The sequence below is a fragment of the Capricornis sumatraensis genome, chromosome 3 (assembly GCF_032405125.1).
Source record: "Capricornis sumatraensis isolate serow.1 chromosome 3, serow.2, whole genome shotgun sequence".
NCBI classification, from domain to species: domain Eukaryota; kingdom Metazoa; phylum Chordata; class Mammalia; order Artiodactyla; family Bovidae; genus Capricornis; species Capricornis sumatraensis.
In genome coordinates this window covers 132,656,657-132,664,778 of record NC_091071.1, presented here as the reverse complement: position 1 = coordinate 132,664,778, position 8,122 = coordinate 132,656,657, and the positions used below count along the sequence as shown (strand labels likewise).

The following is an 8,122-nucleotide window of genomic DNA, read 5'->3' as shown; positions in this document are numbered from 1 at the left end:
TGTCAAAATCCGTTTTCCTCGGAAGCAGATGTCCTGAGTATTTGCAGTTATCAGGGCCTGTTCCTGGACTCCTGTCACTGCAAAGTCACATCTGAACTGCATGAAGAGGTTCTCACACCAATTTAGAGAAATCTCCAGGAAATCTTTGTGTAACTCAAATAACTATTGTGAGTGGGCGGAAGATGAATGAGATCATGCTTGCAAAGTGCTTCGGGGCTACAGACTGTGTCTGAGCAGGGCGAGCAGGGCGTGGGCGGTGGGCACAGGAGGTGATGAGTGTGTCGCAGGCCCCGCGGCGACCACGGTGGGAGGCGGCCTTCTGCTGTCCCCCGGCTGCCTCCACCGCTCTGGGCCAGAAGGGAATGGCTCATCCCAGGTCCCGGCCCTGTGGTCACCTCCCAAGTCCTCCAAGTCCCCGACACAGCTGCCTTCCCAGAGTGACCAATTAAAAAGTCTGAAGCGGCTGGAGCTCGCTGCCGCCAGCACACACGGACCACATGTGAGGCTGCGATATTCTCTCGTTGTGACGCACTCCATCCAGGACACAGGGACAGCAGTGTTTAGCAGCTGACACAAGAGGGGTTTCTACTGCCTGCCAGACAGCTTAAAGGCTGCAAGAAATCTTTTGTGGGTTCTGGGGAACGCTTTGAATTCTTCTAGCCAGCCTGACAGCCCTCCAATCGCACTCTGGAAAAGACTGCAATGTTCCTGTAGGGCCAGGAGAGCCGGCCTTCTGGGGCGTGGACAGGCCCGGGGGGGAGAACTTGAAAGGGACAGTAAACGCCAGAAAAGCAGAACCCTTCTCCTGCTGTCTTGCAAAGCAGCATCAGAAACTCTGGCAGGCAGGACACACCTCTGCCCTTCTCTTATTCAGGGGAGAAAGGAGCCTGGGTATCTCAGTGGATCTTAATTTTCTCTCACCGCCCCCCAACCCCCATCTCCTAACCCACCTCTCCCCTCCCCAGCCCCTTTCTGCCCCTGCAGGGTTTGTGTTCAGCATCAAATTAAGTGTTCATGACAGCTAACCACAAGTTATTAAATGTGATTCACTGCCACATTGCTGGGCCTTCACTGGTGGTACAGAATAACCACTTAGACAAACCATTTGATTCATGGCATCCATACAAAGAGTCTTTGAGAAGGAGAGAGGCCTTCTCAGGCCTTTTGCTGAAAATTGTTTTATTTCCGTGATTCTCTTCAACAGGTCGGTGAGCTGAATTAAACCCCAAATCCTTTCTAACTGCTTAGCTGTGAAGTCTTTAAGATATTACAGAGCTCGTGAGAAGTGGCTGTGGATTGCCAAGTCAGCGGAAATTTAAGAAATCAGTGTCAAAAATGAACTTATGTTTGACAAGTGAAACCAACGATCTGCAGCTGGTGTGAAGGGTGGTGATCTTTCAGTGTTTAATGCTCTTAATAATTAGGTTTCCTATCCTAGAAAGGCATTATTATTTTTTAATAACTCCCTGCTGTGAAGGGAGAGTTGATGAAATAGTAACTTTCCTTGCATTGAAATCCTGTCCACCCCGGGTTCTTGTTTGGAGATAGTGGATAATGAAAGACCAATGGTCTTTCAAGAATCAGACACCTCATTTAATTGTTTTCCTATTTCATCATTCAGAGCCTCAGGGTTACATGTTGGCTCCTTGGGAGGGGCACTGTCCACTCTTGGATGGAGTGTTAAATTTACTGCGGTGTTAAGTTCTGCTTATGGTGAGCCAACTGGATTTATGCATTTAGAAGGCCCTAAAATAGGAAGCTGAGTGGTCTTTGTTCAAAACTGGCTGGCCCATGTTTCTTCCTGATGATGTCTGTGGACAGTACCCCATAAAAGTACAGTGTGGCTTGTACTTGCCACAGCACGCCAGGCTCAGAGGCGTACCATCTGTTTATAATTGGCATTCAGATTTGATCCATTATAGAGGTATCCCAAGCTTATTGAATTTAAAAGGGGGCACAAAGTTTGTGTGGGATAAATTCAGGTCTAACTTGTCATCTCTCTGCCAAGAGCATGTAATTCATTTTCTTATTACCAACACAGTCTATTAGAAAATAAGTTAGCTATGTAACAAATTGAAGTCTAAGAAATATCCATATTAGGAAACTTAGTTTGATGATTAAATTAAGCGAGGATTACTTTGGCGTGAATAATTCCACAATCTGCTTTTCTGTCCTGAAAAAATGAGTTTAGCAAGGCATGGCTGTTCTTGTAATATTTAACAGCTTTGTTTTCAAGGTTTTGAGTTGTTTCCCTCTCCATCAGTCTTCCAAACATCTTGATTTCCTGTCACCTATTTGATTATCATTTATGATATTTATAGAATTCGGTTGACTCAAACAAATGTCTTACTAAAGGTCCAGATTTAACATCATATACATTTTTCGTTCATTCATTTATTTATTCAGTGCATAATGAGTGCTTCTTTCGTGAGAGGTATCTTGGAGCAAATGCATTTCTTCATTAAGAGGTCATTCAAAGTAATTAAAAAAATACAATAAAGCACAATTGACCAAAATACATAGAGTTAAGGTTAATTAAGTTTTCTTTTTAACTGAGGATGAAAATTAGAACTCTTTTTGCTTCAGTGTTTACAGAAAAATCTAAATAGACAATTTCATTCTTCTCCCTTTTAGAGAGAATGCAGAAAAAGAATCGAATCTTTGGTGACTTGGCATATTGGTAAATCAACATTCTTTAAAAAACTCATGTTCCTTTTAATACATTGATAAGCACCTGCCACAAAATGTATGCTCCAACTGTTTTGTTGTTGTTTTGGGTAAAGCTGACTTGTTTCATTGTCTTTGGACTCTTTTCCTCAAGTATAATAGAAAAAGTAAACCCTGGATGATGGATAGTTAGATTATGGTTAACCAGTATTCTAATATCCTTCAATAAAAGAAGTGTGTTATATCATACTCTCTATAAGGTAAAGATGGTCTTTACCTGGAAAGCAGTTTCACTAATATTCATTAAAAAAAAAGTTACTGAAGAACAAAAGGAACACTCGAAATAGTTTTGTTTACTTGAATTGTATATTAGAGGTTGGACTAGTAACTTGTTTTTAGTTTGTAACTTTTTGCATACCCATAAAAACCTGGTACAGTCTTACTGAATTAGCAAGATCAGAGAGAAGGTTTAAAGTTCACAAAAAACATTTTGCCACATGAAGTTCAAAATCATCCAACACATATGATAATTTAAGGATGAGTGTTGGAAGAGTAAGAAGCTTGGAGAGAACATGAAATTAAAAAAAAAAAACTCTAACGTAAATTGGCAAAATTTGCAGAATTTTATGATTCATGATAGATCCATTTGAGTGTATAAATAAATTTCAAAAATCAGTACTCATCTAGTATGGCAAATGTATTCATTCCTTCAATACATTTATTTAACCCCCTACTATGTGTCACTCTTGGAGGAGGGCATGGTGACCCACTCCAGTATTCTTGCCTGGAGAATTCTATGGACTGAGGAGCTTGGTGGGCTGCACTCCATAGGGTCACAGAGAGTGGGACACAACTAAAGTGACATAGCATGCATTCATGTGTTGCTCTCCTTACTGGATACCAGGATTCAACACTGAACAAGATAACTTTCATACACATTGTGTCTTACAGTGGGAAAAAGCATGAAAGAAGCAATTTCCACAAAGTGTGGAAAATAGTATTCATTTATCCCATCACTGATTAATTAATACACACCTAATGTGTACTAGAGGTCTTCCCTGGTGGCTCAGATGGTACAGAGTCTGCTTGGAATGCAGCAGACCTGGGTTTGATTCCTGGGTTGGGAAGAGCCCCCGGAGACCCAGTATTCTCCGGTATTCTTGCCTGGAGAACTGCATGGAGCCTTATGGGCTGTAGTCCATGAGATCGCAAAGAGTCGGACACAACTCAGTGACTAACATGCTTTAATGTGTACTGGAGAGGAAAAGGGAAGCCTTCTAGTAGAGGTCGTAGTCTGGGAGGGAATGTGAAAGCCACATAAGCTCTTAATGAAGAATAAAAAGCTAGGTGGAAGCAGTGGGTGTGTAGGTAGAGGAAACTGCATAATTTCAACTGAGAAAGTAGACAAGAGCTCAGTGTGACTTGAGCAGAGGGAAGCAGGGTGGAGAGAAAAGAAGCTGGAGACCTAACAGCTAACACTGAATTTATAGCCTGGGCCAGCATCTCCTAACAACCCTGTGAAGCAGCTTCTATTATTATCTCCACTTTAGAGATAAGAAAATCAGGGTCACAAGATCACATATCTAGGAAGTACAGAGCCAGGACTCAAAACCAGCATCCTGGCAGTAGGCTCTCAACTTTTAATTGCTTAAGAAGGGCAGAGAGGGATGACGATCAGCACTAAGGAGTTTCATCTTAGACTAGGTTAAAGGGAAGCCAGTGAATCATTCAACTGAGGAATGAAATACTCCCATATATCTTTTAGATGGATCATTGTGATACCAGTGTGGAAAATGGACTCAAAAGGAACAAAATAAAGATATTGATTTGGTGCTATTGCAATGGCCCAGTGGAGAGATTCTTGAGGCCAAACTAGGATATGAAAGGCAGAATGGGGAGAAAAGAGAGCTTTAAAAGATGTTCAGGAGATAAAACAAAGACAATTTAGTAATTGACTGGAAGGCACAGGGTGGGGAAGGGTCAAAAAGAGCTCTTGGATAGATGTGGGTGCTGTTGCCCAGGCTGAGAATAGAGAAAATTTGAAAGTGAAAGTGCAGTCGCTCAGTCATGGCCGACTCTTTGCGACCTCATGGACTGTAGCCTACCACACTCCTCCGTCCATGGGATTTTGCAGGCAAGAGTACTGGAGTGGGTTGCCATTTCCTTCTCCAGAGGATTTTCCCAGCCCAGGGATCGAACCTGGGTCTCCCGCATTGTAGGCAGATGCTTTACCGTCTGAGCCACCAGGGAAGTCCCGAGAATAGAGAAAGTGGACTAAATCTGGGACATGTGAGCAACTCAGGATGGGACATTTTGACTTTGAGTTTCCTTTGAGAGATTGAAGTGGATATGTTGAGTATGTAGCAGAATGTCAGAAGAGGAGAAAGACTGGGCTGGCTCAGAGATTAATCATCTTTAGCACCTACAAATAGGAGGAGTCACTCATATGCAGTGAAAGGAGGCTGTACCCCTGGTCTGTCCTTCTGTCTGCATTCCTGCACAGCAGTTCTCTGAGTCTGCTGTTTTCTACTCCTTCCCACACCCTTCCCCTCATTTTCCTTTCTCACAAAGTAATAAAAGATAGAGAGGGGAAGTGACGCTTTATCTGCTTCTTCAGATTCCTGCCCTTGTACTTCTTCATTCTTCCTCATCTTCCTGTTTTCCGTTTTCAACTAAGAGTAAGTTATCTACAATTCTTTCAGGCCACAGAACCAGTAGACACCTCTGACTATTCCACACCATAATCAACCACCCATTATATCCTAGGACTCTCCCCTAGAAAGATCTGCAGAGTGGGACCCCATGGTCAAGTCACTTTCTTCTCCTTCTCCCATTTAAAAGCCCTTTTTACATGACATCATGTTCATCTTTCTAGAGAACAAAGCAGATCAAGCCATTCTTTGTATGAAGAAACTCAAGAGTTCTTAATAACATTCAAAATGCAGCCCAAGATTCTTAAAAGAAGGAGAGAAAGGATCTATATGTACTGAGAACCCATCATGTGGCCAAATGCTTTGTGGACTGATTCTGTGTCCTAACAGAAATGAGACAGCATGCTCAAATTAGGTAAAGGAAGGAGAGTTTATCAGAGGTGTGGGTATAGGAAAGGAAACCACGAAAGAGTGCGGTAACTAGGAGAGAAGATCAGAAACCTAGGGGAATGTTTTAAAAATCTAGATATTTCCAGATATTTCCCCAATAAGTTACTATGATTTATAGTCCTCCCAATAATGTTGAAGAGTAACCATTTCCCCTTATTCCTGCCAGCATATAACGTTATCAATCATTTTAATTTTTGTCTACCCAATGTGTCAGTGGGCAGGGGAGAGAAAGCTCATTGTTTAGATTGCATTTTCATGGAGGAACATCTCTCCATGCTTATTGGCCGTATGTCTTTTATTAATGAGGAAACTGAAGTTTAAAAATTTACCCAATATCACACAACACATAAGTGGCAAAAATCCGATTCAAGAGTCAAACATAAATCCGTCTACTCTTTAGCCTCTTCTATTTCTACTTCACTATCTACCCTCTGTGGTGTGGCATTTAAGACTTTTCATAATCAGACTCTTTCTGTTCATAACGTTCCCTTTTTTATCATCCCTCTCTCCTCAACTCACCTCTAATTATTGTAACGGATTCCTGAACACATCATACCCTTTGGGACATTGTTACTTTGCATGTTTTCTTCTCAGCATTCACTTAGTAAATTTTCATTCATCCTTCAAATCATGGATAAAGCCTTTCCACTTAGAATTATTGCCTGACTTGACTGAACTAGCTATGTGAGCACTCTGTGCATTTGTAGGATTCCGGTTCACATTGTATTTTATTGTAATTTCCTATTACTCATCTGCCTCTTTCCCTGGACCACACACTTTCTCCTCACACAATTTCCTTTGTCATCCACCTCTGTCGCCCTGTGCTTTGCCCATCACAGGGCTCAGAGTGGGTGTTTGATAAGTGATTGCTGGATGGATATTAACGATAAGAAACTTTAAATTCCAAACAAAAATAAAATAAGGGGAAATATCAACTCTATAAAAACTGGTTGACCTCCTACCACAAAATACATGAAATATTACGTCGGCCAAAATCGGGAAGCAGCCTTCTGTGCTCCCTGTCCTTCAGGTTGCCTGCCAGTCTCCCGCTCCGCACTGCCCCTTTATCCTTCCATAAAGAGAACCCATAGGAAGATAGAAGACCTCCTTACCAAAAATTATCCACTGAGAAAAGAAAGCTGGACTTTATCCTAAATCCCCTACAACTGAGTTTTTTTATCAGAGAATATCCAAGTTTTTCTTGCACACCTGAATTCAGGGAAATTCCTGTAACATTAGGTCTTATACTGCAGGCATTTCTCTCTCTTGCCAGCCTTAATTTGTTCCCAGGTTTAGAGGTTTAAAATAAAAGAAACTGAGTTCCCCCTCTTCTCAGGCTCATTTTCTGAGTCTTTTACGCAGACTACCTTGGATGAGTAGTCCAAGCTTGGATGAGCTACTTGTACGAGTAGCCTCTTGCTGCTTGGGTTCCCTTCTCACCCTCCCCTGCTCTGCTCTGGGTCACAGTGAGCCCGTATCCTCAGGTTCGGCAGTGACACAACATTGGTGGGAGATTGCAAGTCGAGAGAAAAGAAGCCAAAGGTGCCTTTCCCCTCCCCAGGTCCATCATGAACAGTTACAGAGTCCAAGGTAAAAGGTCAAGTGGAGGCCCCCATAACATTTGTCTATATACCTAAACATTTAAGAGCTACAAAGCAAGCCAACAAATTATTAAATAAAGCATACTCTGTCCTTCAATCTCACCAACTATGCTTGCCTATCAACTCTGAAGGCTAGATGAACTCCAGACGTCCCATGCCTGGACATGGAGACACAGGAAGAGTGGCCCTGATCCCCGTCCCCACCCTCACCCAGGCCCCTCTTGGGCATGGCCTCTGGCCTGCTGCTTGCTCCGTGTCACCATGATGCACACACACTTACTTCACTCAACTTCCCTCCAGCTGCACAAGATTCGTTTCACCACCCCCATTTTACAGATGACTGAGGCACAGAGATGTTAAACACATTTGCATAGTCTTCCTGCAACAAATGGCGACTCTGGTGGGATTCTTCTTCGCTGAGACTGACATCCTGACCACTCGGGGTACTCAGGGGCCAGCCTGCCTGCCAATGGACCAGACCCAGCAGCCGCAACTGGGACCTTTTAGTCCCTGGTCTCCTCCTGACGCGGACAGCTGGCCAGAGTGCCCCGACCGGTAAGGAACAAGAGACTTTATTGACCTCTCTCCCCTTCCCTCTCTCATTCCTCTCCTTAACCCTTCCTATCCTTCCCTGTTTTTCTAGTCCCCCAGTCCTGGACACAGGAATCTGGTCGAAGGGCCCTCAGCCTGAGCTGAGGATTGGAGACTGATCACCTCCTCTTGGCAGAGAACTCGAATTCTGGTTCTGGTCTG

General features: G+C 43.1%; 1 non-coding gene across 1 annotated transcript; it reads right to left on the bottom strand.

Annotated features, from left to right (window-relative positions):
* Positions 1–4,845: 4,845 nt before the first annotated feature.
* On the bottom strand, positions 4,846–4,917 carry TRNAC-ACA (transfer RNA cysteine (anticodon ACA)). The gene has a single exon. It is a non-coding gene; the product is annotated as a tRNA-Cys (tRNA).
* Positions 4,918–8,122: the final 3,205 nt, after the last annotated feature.